Below are 11,565 nucleotides of genomic sequence, written 5' to 3'. Positions count from 1 at the left end.
TTAAAAGACAGGACAAAATCGTACTATCGATAATGCAGTCTCCTGCCTCAGGATGCCACTGAGTGCCCTGGAGTAAGTTTATCCTGTTCAAGTGCCATGGTGATGTTGTCCACAGCAAAAGAGAAACAACCTATTGGGAGAAACCGGAAGGCCTCCTTTTAGTTAGTCAACACACAAAAGACAATTTGATGAATCATATGATTCCAATGAAGCAATCTTTAGACAATAGGAGTTAAAGTCAAGCAGCAATTATGAGTCATAAGAGTCATGTTTTAAGTTTGAATATCCAGGTTGTTTTGCTCTTTGATTAAATAATGGGTAGTATACCTTACATAGAGACAAAAACAAAAGGTTTTTTTGGATGTTTTTCTTTTAAATAAGCTTTTTTTTAAAAAAAAAAAAAGATTTATTTATTTATTTATACAAGCACTGGGTATAGTCAGAAACATGGGAGGGTGAGAGGATTCACCAGAGCCAGAGCGGGGAACAGAACAGGTAGACTGACGAAATACACTGCTGAGGGGAGCAGTGGGCGAGACAGAAGAGGTCTGCGCACCATGTGGGACCCTCTCCTGTGGCCAGTGATCGAACCGGTGCTGCAGAGGCTGCGGGCAGCCTCGCAGCCCAGCGCTCAACTGCTGCACCACCAGGGAGGCCCTCTTTTAAATATGCTTTATAGACAAATATGTTTTAGTTTTATGACTTTGGAACAAACGAAATGAGTCCTATACCCTTCTTTCAATTTTATAAATCTTTTGTATGCATTCCTACAAGTTGTACTTATTTCCAAATTAAATTTTCACTCAAATAACATGTCCTAACTTATTGTGAATAGCTATTTGAAGCAAGGATGTGCAAAGACAGTTTTTCCCACAGGAAAGCCTTTCTCAACACAATCAGCAGCACAGTCACTCTTAAGAGAACATGAATTCTGTTATCTCTTAAGCAAAACAAGATAAAACATTGTCACAATATTGAAAGAACCACTTACTAGTTAAAGGGGGAAAAAGACTAAAGCCTCATTAATAGACCACTATGATTGATAAACAAAGCTCTCCCCTTTGGTAAGAAAGGAAGTCTTTATGCATTTCTCTTTCTCAGTCCTAGTCAATCTCTTTGTGTGGCCCTGGGCACAAGGGAGCTGTGGCTACCAGCTGCTGCCTCTGAGCTTCCCACGGTGTCATGTGCATGCTGTGTCCAGTACGCATTTGATGAATGGCTAATTGAACAAATTAATGCATCTCTTGGGTTTGGCGTGCTGGGCTATGGTAGATCCTCCAGATAAACTTCCTGAACACCTTCGATCTTCTCAACCCTTCTGCTGAAGCCACTTCTCAGGCCACCTATAGACTCTGAGAGCTGCCAGATGAACAACTCTTGAAGACACGTCCCTGCAGGTATGACCCAGACCAGACAATTGTGTTGAACTTTCATGTTGAATAAAGCTGTCTGTACTAATCTACATGGAATAAGAATAGAGCATATAACATAATTCCTTCCCCCACCATCAACAGCTGTGTCTTTTACAGTTTTAATTCTGTCATCAGAGAGTGATTGGTTATTATGCTTTATAATCAAAAACTTCAAAATCATGACTGACTCAGTTTGCCTCTACGTATTATAAGTTAGCTTGTTTGATACGATAATCATTCATATAGCCCATCCAGACACAAGTCCATGAAATTGGACTATGCAGAAGCTTCTTAGATTTTACTATTTATTTAACTAAACTTTAAGTAATACGATCTGAATTTCAGATTATTCGTGTAGAATTGTTTTAAAAGTACTTTTCAATCCAGAAGTGTAAAGGCTTTTAAAGTTTAGTCTGAGGATAATGTGACCACGAATTGATAGCCTGGCTTCTTTGAAATACTACCTTGGAAATTCATATCACATGTTAATTAAAAAATACATATAAAATGAAGAGTGGAGTAATCATTTCACAATATATTTCCACATCAAATCATTATGTTATACACCTCAAACTAATACAATGTTGTATGTCAATTATATCTCAGTATATGAGGGTGGAGTTTGACTGGAGGAGTTTGACATGCAAGTTGACCCGATTTCTTTGTTAGCATCAGAGAATGGTGATCTTGAAGAACCACAGCTAGTTCAGAATGTCTGGACATGTTCCTTTAAGGGCTTATAAAGCTGGGCATCTCTAATGCATCTAATTGGAGTAGAGGGAGAAACGTCCTCTTTGCAATGGAAGCAAGAACGCTGAGGAAACTAAAGCAGTATTAATGCACAGTGCATTTAAGGAGATAGTAATTGGGATAGTTTTATGTCTGGTTGAGATTGACTGAGAAGAACCAGCACTGGTATTTAATCCCAAACACTACAATATAAAGGAAGTCTCTGTAAGGGAATAAATTTGCATTATTTAACTCTTCCTTGCCCGAAAAATGTAAGTTAGGTTCAATAATATCTAGTAAGGGTAAGTTAGTACATTTTGTTGCTTTTGTGTATTTGGAAAAGAAATCCTCGCTCACAGTCAAAGCTCAGGTCCTTACCTTTGTCACTTTCTGTCAGCTTGTCCTTGGATGAGTAACTTCAATTCTGTGAAACTCAGTTTTCTCATCCATAAAGTGGAGGTAATAATAATTGCTTCACAAACATTGAGATCGGTGCAGCTGGAGCACAGTAGGTATTCATTCTTCCTATTAAATTTTAAAATATTTTGACAAGCTTTAGTGAAAAGAGTCCCATTTTGCTTCCACAAAGTCAAAAATCATACCTGAATTTATTGATACATTGTATCACTTAGGCAGATTTAAAAAAAAATAGATGTTCTGCTACTAAATGTCAGTGAAATTAAACAAGTCTAATAATATTTTAGGAAGACTTGGTCCGGGAGCCACACAGTATAGTGGGAAATGCAAAAGGTTTTGACCTTAGAGACAGTTGCATCATAGTTTTGCCACTTACTAGGTGCATGACCTTAGATATTCAGATACTTAATACCTTCAAGGCTCAGTTTCTCTAATGACAGGAAAGAATAATATCATATTTCATTGGACCTAATAGTCTATACATTATCAATCATCTTTCACAACAAGAAAAGGAAATGTTGCTTTCTTAGGACACAGAACTTTTATTTCAATCTAATTCTAAGTGCACCTTTAAATCTATTTAGATGGAATTTAATCCTACATCACCCTGATGCATAGATAAAAAGAAAAACAACCAATAAATGACTTCATGCATGCCTCACACTTTACTTAGTGAGAACCTTCTGAATCACTTTTTTGACTTGGAATCATCAATGTCTCCATTTTTATAATTTAGCCTCTTGCTCCATAAACAACATAGATGTTACCTATATCTTAAAAGACCTCCAGGATTTTCTTATAAATCTCACTCTTGTGCTACCTGGCATAATGACCAACTTGGCTCAACTGGGGTCATGGCTGCGGTAAGACACCATGTACCATACAATGCACCCTGATTTCAGAGATGTTAAGTGTGTGGGGGGTGGAAGGACACTTGAGAATTGTGAGACTTGGATACTACGTGATCTTCTTAGAACTACTGTGAGACTTAATGAGAAAACATGTGGAAAGCATTAATGAGATAATAACATTAATAAATGGCAGCTATTGAATTAGAGGGAAATGAGAAAATGCAGGAGTTCTGCTCTGTGACTCCTCACCACGTTCCTAGGATACTCATAAACACTGAATTCAATTATTCCAAACTTGGTGTTTTACTTCTAGATTCGAGGATTTGTAGCTTGCGAATGGTGGACTTCGCAAGTCTAAAGTAAGTATTCCCCAACGGGCCATTCATTCCCATCTCTTACTCCATTCCTCCAGAGAGAAAATCAAACCAAAACAATGGAAACCCTGTGGTGTTGCCCAGGTGAGCTCACCTGGGTCTTCTCCTCTTTGTCCTTATTGTTCTTCATCTCTCCAATTGCTCCTGGGCACCACTGTCCACCATTTTGCTTATGATCTGCAGTTCCTTTCAAGTTTACATTTACAGAGTCACCTCAGGCAAATGGTTAAGTGTATCAAAGAAAATATCAAAATTTCTTTCTGGAGTAAATAAAAAATAAACCATGAGAATTACTTGGGATTTTGAAAAAGGCGAAAGTAGCCTACATTGTCTTGCGGTATGAGGTTCATTATTTAATTCAGTTCTTAGTGAGAGGTCTGGAAATCAGAATCATCTAAACTAGGAAAAAGGGGGCCTCCCTGGTGGCAGAGGGGATGAAGTCAGAGCTATCAAGTTATTGCCAGCCACTATAGCTTGAGTTCAATCCCCGGCCAGGGAGCTACCCACATGACTCAGCAGACCTCTCCTGTCTCACCCGCTGCTCCCCTCAGCAGTGTATTTCAGTAGATCCGCCTGTTCTGTTCCTCACTCTGTCTCTGGTGAATCCTCTCAAACCCCACCCCCCCCCACAACTCTGGCCTACACCCCAGTTCTTGTATGCATAAATAAAAATAAATCTTACGAAAAATACAAAAGGAAAAAGGGGAGAGAAATGCCTCTGGAATGTTCTGCAGAAAATTAAACCACAGCTCAAGGCCGAGGCTCTTATGCCCTAGTTGCGAAGTCACATGCTCTTTGGTAAACTCTGTAATTTTTCCTAATCGTTCAGACAGGTAAAGCTGAATCAGGCAAATTACTCAGTCAAGAATCTGCTTGGGGTGGAAATGGTAAAAGAAAAACCAGCGAAGTGTAGTGGGGTGGGGAGTGGGGGTAGGAGCAGGAAAAAATGACCAAGGTCACATCAGGCAACATCGTATCAAGACAAAGCTTCTCTATCTTGTGCTATTGACATTTGAACCCAGTAATTATTCTAGGGGCTACCCTGCCTCGAAGTGTGCTCAGAAGCATCATTGGTTTCCACCCACTGGATGCACATAGCACTCCCCTCGTTCGCCCGACCTCCTTGCCTTCCCTGGTTTGTGATCATCAAACATGTCTCCATACATGGCCAAATGTGCCCCTGATCAAAACACACCTTGTTAAGAACCCATCCCATGGGATAATACTAACAATCAAAATTCTTGGATCCTCATGAGCTACAAGGGCCCAGTAGGGGTCTGAATGTGGAGACTAGTTCAAACAGACAGTGGTTTCTTGTTTCAGCCTTTGCTTCAGCCCTGGGCTCTCACTCTCTCTCTCTCTCTCTCACTGAAACTGAGACTTTGACCTGCAGATAATAATTCTCTAAGACAGAAGCCCTGTGGTCTCTACTTGAGCTCTTTCCAATACTATCAAAAATACATATCTACCCACTTCTAGCTGCCAGGGAGGAGCTGCAACAAAGCACAGAGGACCCATTCTGCTGGGCTCAGGAGTGCAATGCTGAGTGGAAAGGAACGTCTAAGAAGACCTAAGTTTAACAATGATCTATTTGAAGATCTTTCTCTTTCAAAAATATTATTAGCTGTTCTTAATGTCCATTTTGAGACTTCTGTAATCACTTAAGCACCTTTACTTTTGTACCATACTGTTGTGAGTTGTTAAGCATAGCCTTCCAAATCTCTATTCTATGAAAGTAAAAATTGAACACCAAATTTGGCGATGGTTACCAAGCTTAGTGTTCATACAAATTACCTTTCGGTGCTTGTTAAAAATGTAGATTCTTATGTATGTGAGCATACTCTAAACTACCCTGAGAATAACCCATCCCTATGTTGTCAACCCCTGTAATGACCAAGTTATTGTACAAAGACTTAACTATTGGGTACTCAGTCTGTGCAACTCCACAGGGCATTCTTAGAAAAGAGATTAAACCCCAGCATTGTCTTTCTCTGCACACACATAGCATCAACATATCTTTAGGTCAAAACAACTTAAAATCAAAAGCTCCCTGTCAAGAACAATTATGCTTTAATGTCAATGGCTCACATTCCTACCTATATGAACTAAATTCAAACTTGAGATTGTTGAAACAGTTCTTATGGAATAAAATCTGACTGATCTGTGGGTTTGAATCTTCAGTTTGATTATTTAACAAACTCTTAGTCTAACTATCATTGAGACTCTCATTCTATGTTATCATTGAGACATACTGCCGCGAACCAGCACAGCAGTAAACGGAGATCACTGCGGTGGGAGGTGCAGCAACATACAATGGGAAAATAGTCAATCTTTAAAAGAAAGGAAATTCTGGCACCTGCTACAATGTGGATATTGCTTCTTGAAGACATTATGCTCAATAAAATAAGTTAGTCACAAAAAGACAAGTATGTATGATTCCACTTTTACCAACTACTTTAAGTAGTCAATTTCATAGAGACAAAATCGCTATGGTGGTTGTAAGGGCTGCAATGAGAGAGAAGTGGAGAGTGATTATTGAATGAAGTATAGTTTCAGTTTTGCAAGATCAAAAAAAAAAATTCTGGAATTGGATGATGGTGATGGTTGCACAACAATGTAAATGTATCCAATGCCACTGAACTCTACACTTAAAATGATCACAATGGTAAATTTCATGTGACATTGATTTCACCATAATTTAAAAATCAATGTAATGTACAGATTTCTGGCACCACCAGTAATTATGACTCAGTAGGTCTGAAAGGGCTGAGGAATTTGTATTTTTAACAAGTAACCCACTTGATTCTGATCTTCAGATAATCCTTTGAGAAATGCTCATATATAAAGAAGATAAAATACAAAGATGTAGTGAGAAATGTACAAATTTTCAAAAATGCCAGAATACAACTTTCTTCAGTGAAGAGGAGAAATTAAAAATTGGCTCATGGGGAAGAGCCACAGTCCTGAGGCTACAGAAATGTCCCTAGGTTTAGTCTAAGAGAAGGCATTTGTCATATGGGACCTTGTTTGATGCAACTGTGGGTGTAGGCATAAAAGATTAGTGAAGGGGAGGGATCCCTCCTATGTATAACTCACCATGTGAGGAAAGTGGGTAATTGCTTGGTATTTAGGTAATTATACATGCAAATTACCTGGGCATATATATATGGGACAAGCAAAACAAAGACAATTGATAGCACATTCTAGAGCCACCATGCCTGTCACTTCATCATTTGCAGCTGCCCAGATGTAAGTACCAGCAATGATATGGTTTCCAATTGTTTGATGTGCTGATGGTCAGATATTGAAGCAAAAATGTTTTAATTGGAGGGTATTATTTTGTATATTTTGAATGAGGAAAAAGACAATGGAGTCTCTTCCAGTTGACTCCATATTCTCCCTACACTAAAAACCTTCCAACATTGAATAAATATAGGCCTAAGTAAGTTTGAAAAATAATTATCATTCTCAATATTGATAGAGTATTTCCAGGATGATATTTTAGAATTCTTCCTTCTACCTTTTAGTTTTAAAAGCTCTTGAAAGCATGTCAGTGACAGACATGATAAAGAGAACAAATAGTAAGGAAATTCTTTCTTTTTCTAAAATCATATATTAGCTAGTGATATTTTCATTAGTGATGTCTTATATTTGTATCTATTGTCTGGAACAGCTGGGGTGCTCAGATTCATATTTCAAAGATTTTTCAGAAAACCTGTCTTTAAACCTCCCAGTCTCTTAATGCCTCGAACTCTTAGAAGATCACAATAAGAATCCCATCATTAAGATGTTTGCAGTCTCTGAGGGTAAATGGAAATCTTCTCAATGGTTTATGAAATTTTAAAATTGATGAGTGATATGAAAAAAAAATTGAACCTGGACCTGTGCATATGGGTTTAATAAAAAAAAAAAAAAATGAAGACACAGAGTTTACCCTCTAGCCTGGGGAGAGAGATACAAACAAAAAAAGCAGTAAACGATTAATTCTAGGTGCTCTGATAAAGATCTGTATGGATAGTGTGACTTGAGGGAGGTGTCATCAGGCAGGGGTGAATCATGCAGGGAGGGGCTGGGAAGGGCTTCATAGCAAATGAGTCTCCAGCTGAGTCTCTCCTGTGAAACTCTGTCTTTAAAATTCTTAAAAATCAAGGAGTTTACAAACTCATTATAGAGTCCAAACTGAAAAAATCTGAAGAAAACAAATAGCGAATAATTTGTTAATAAGCTGTAGGACTGATTTATAGACGCAATAAGCTCTTGGAAAAGTAGGCTGGTGGGCTGGAGCACGTGTGTGAGGCTTTATAAAGGAAGCAAAGTTAAGCCAGGTCTCAGGTTGGGCTGAACAGATAAGTAAAGGGAGTGGGGACCCCCTGGCAGGGAAGGAGTCTGAGCAAAGACAGGGACCCTGAAGTGACCAACAAGTGGGGCTGAGAATACCCTCAGGTACTGGGTGCGTGTGTGGGTATAACAGGTTGAGGTCTGGGCCTTCCCTGGTGGCTCAGCGGTTGAGCGAGGGGCTGCAAGGCTGCCTGCAGAGGCTGCAGCGCCAGTTCGTTCCCCGGCTGCCAGCGAGGGTTGCACAAAAACAAAAGAAAACAAATAAAAAAAAAAAAACAAAAAAACAGGTTCAGGTCAGGGAGAGGCTTTGGAGGCAGGCGTGTGAAGATTGGTGTAGAAGGTGACGTAAAATCCCACTTCTGATCAGGGAAGTCGTAAGCTGCGAACAGTGTTTCAGGAAAACTGAGCTAGTTTCTATTTTTGAAAGATGCACTAAAAATTTTAGAGTGGAGGCTAGGAAACCAACAGAGAGGCTGCCGCCCTCTCCCCAAGAGGGGGTGTTTCAGACCTGCCAAGGAGTAGCAGTGTTATAGGACAGGGAGAGGGGCAGCCCAAACCCCGCAAAACTGCCTATTCTACATGGGTTCTGCCATCCGCCGCATCAACACAAAACATAGGAGACTTTAATGGGAAGGAACTTTAATAAAACTAGGAAACAATACAGGTAAGGCAAAGAGTCTAGTTTCTAAATGAAGCATCCAGAGTTACCTGTCCCCTCGTGGGTAAAAGTCCATCCAAATGGGATCCGCCCAGAGCAAGGCCCCAAAGCCTGCTACAAGTCTAAAGCATCTTCCAGTGGGGACCCACAGAAAAGGGTCACAAACAACCAGACAAGCCCGGAAGGAAAAGAGCAAAATCAACATCAAGATAAAAGCTGCCATTGTCACCTCCCCGCGGGTCTCACCCACATCTGTGTCACCCAGTCCACGACCAAAAGACAAGCGCAGTTTCTTCACGTGTCTCTAGGCTCCATGCGCCTCCTCCAGGTCTCCTGGCTCCATCCTGATTCCTACCTCAGTCTCTTCTGCAGCTTCTCCTCTTCCTGCTCAGCTCCACCCTCCCTTGGGTGGGGCAGGGAACCTCCCCCTTTCCTGGGGACCACCCTGTTGCAATCCCCCCTTTTAATTTTTATTCCACCATATGTATGGTGGCACAATCTGAGGGTGTAGTCTTAGGAGACAGTCTTTTTTAGGGTTTAGACTTGTGGCAGGCCTTGGGGCCTTGCTCTGGGCCAATCCCATTTGGATGGACTTTTACCCAAGAGGGGACGGGTAACTTTGGGTGCTTGATTTAGAAACTAGATTATTTGCCTTTCCTGTATTGTTTCCTAGTTTTATTAAAGTTCCTTCCCATTAAAGTGTCCTATGTTTTGTGTTGATGCGGCGGATGGCAGAACCCATTTAGAATAGGCAGGTTTGCGGGGTTTGGGCTGCCCCTCTCCCTGTCCTATAACAGCAGCCCAGAACTAGGTGGAAGCAGCCATCAGTCACTGCCTCTGAATGAATGAATTAGTACGTTTGCACTTTTCTTCATCCATCTCAAAATGGTTCCTCTTCATCTTTGTCCACCATATGGTGACCAGGGCAGCAGCTTTATCTGTGCTGGTCCATCAGAGAAATTTGAGTAGTTTTTCAAAGGACACTGAGTTAGCAGTGCATGGTGAATGTCCCAGAACTTAGGTTCTTTGAATCCAGAACAATATAGGACAGGAATTCTCAGCTTCGGCACCGTTGACATTTCAGACCAGATGGTTCTTTGTTGTGTAAGGCTGACCTGGACCTTGCAGGATCTCAGCAGCATCCCTGGTCTCTGCAGTAGATACCAGGGGCAGCCCCTCCCCTGATATGACAATGAAGAATGTTTACAGACTTTGCCAAATATCCCTGGGGATGTCAAAACCAGCCTTGGTGAGAACCACTGCTCTAAAAGACCACACTAAATTTATAAGAAAAAACCTTGGGCCTCCCCGGTGGTGCAGGGTGTTGGGACACAACCTATGGAGCTTCTGCACCCTCTGCAGCACGAGTTCGATTCCTGGCCAGGGAGGTGACCCACATGGCACAGCAGACCTCTCCTGACTCGTCTGCTGCTCCCCTCAGCAGTGTACTTCAGTCAATCTGCCTGTTCTGTTCCCCGCTCTGTCTATGGTGAGTCCTCTCACGCCCCCATACCTCTGGCTTGTACCCAGTTCTTGTATGCATAAATAAATAAATAAATAAATCTTAAAAAAAAAAAAAGAAGAAGAAAAAGAAAAACACCTCGTTCGACGCTCCCTCTAGGCAGATATTTCCTATTACTCTTGCTTTCGGCTCAGACCCTGAGTCTTCACAGGATGGGAAGAGCCCAAACAACAGGGTCTCTACGTTTATAACCAATGCTTTTTTTTTTTTTTATTTGAGAGAGAGGAGTTTATTGCAAGTCAGTTGACAAGGAGACAGGAAATAAACTGAAAGCTGTCTCCCTGATAATGAAAGGAATTGAGCTTACATACATTTGGGGGGACCAGCTGAGAACAAAAGAGTTAAATTTTATTGATTGACACTCAGGGTAAAATCAAAGAACTATGGACTTGACTGAATTTCATTGCTAGTTACGGGACAGTTAATTTTTGGAGAAATATGAAGAGATTTTTCTTCGCTTAACAAAAGCTTTGAATTTCTGTTGGTGGGCCCCTTACCCCTGAGTAGCTCCCCACACCACCCCTGCATTTGCAGTCTCCTGGCTCTGGCAGCTTTGAAGCTCAGGTAAGGTTAGTTAGTTGCTCCTGCTTTGCTCTGGCTGGGTCATTGCAGATAAGATCCAGGCTCTGTTGTCAGACTGATTTATTAGAAAAGATACAAGCCAAGAGCCAGAGGGAGGCAGTGCAGAGGGCAAGGTGTGGGGAAAGGCAAGGCACTTCCATGACCTCTCCAGCCATGCCATTCTCCCCAAATCTCCATGTGCTCACTAACCTAGAGCTCCCAGTGCATCTGGGAAAGAATGGCTAACGTTCATTGGCAGTGAAAAACTCTCTACCTTGAAGCACCCTTCCAAGTTGCTTCACCCACAGATTCCACTTCCATCCAGAACTTTGGGGGATGATTAGTTCAAAACTCATGTTCCAGATTTCTTTCCCTCCCACCTGAGACCCCCCCCCTAAACTTTTTTTTAAAGAAGATTTATTTTTGCATACAAGAGCTGGGGTGTAGGCCAGAGGTGTGGGGGGGGTGAGAGGATTCACCAGAGACAGAATGGGAAGCAGAACATGTGGACCTACTGAAATACATTGCTGAGGGGAGCAGCAGGTGGGATAGGAGAGGTCTGCTGCGCCATGTGGGTCAGCTCCCTGGCCAAGGATCAAAATCATGCTGTAGTGGCTGGAGATAGCTTGATAGTGCTGAGACTTAACCCCTTGCACCACCAGGAAGGCCCCCAGTCCTGAATTTTTGATCTGTCTTTTGGGGA

The sequence above is a fragment of the Talpa europaea genome, assembly GCF_964194135.1.
Source record: "Talpa europaea genome assembly, chromosome: 12".
NCBI classification, from domain to species: Eukaryota; Metazoa; Chordata; class Mammalia; order Eulipotyphla; family Talpidae; genus Talpa; species Talpa europaea.
The sequence above is the reverse complement of the archived record's forward strand: the minus strand, read 5'-3'. Positions refer to the sequence as shown.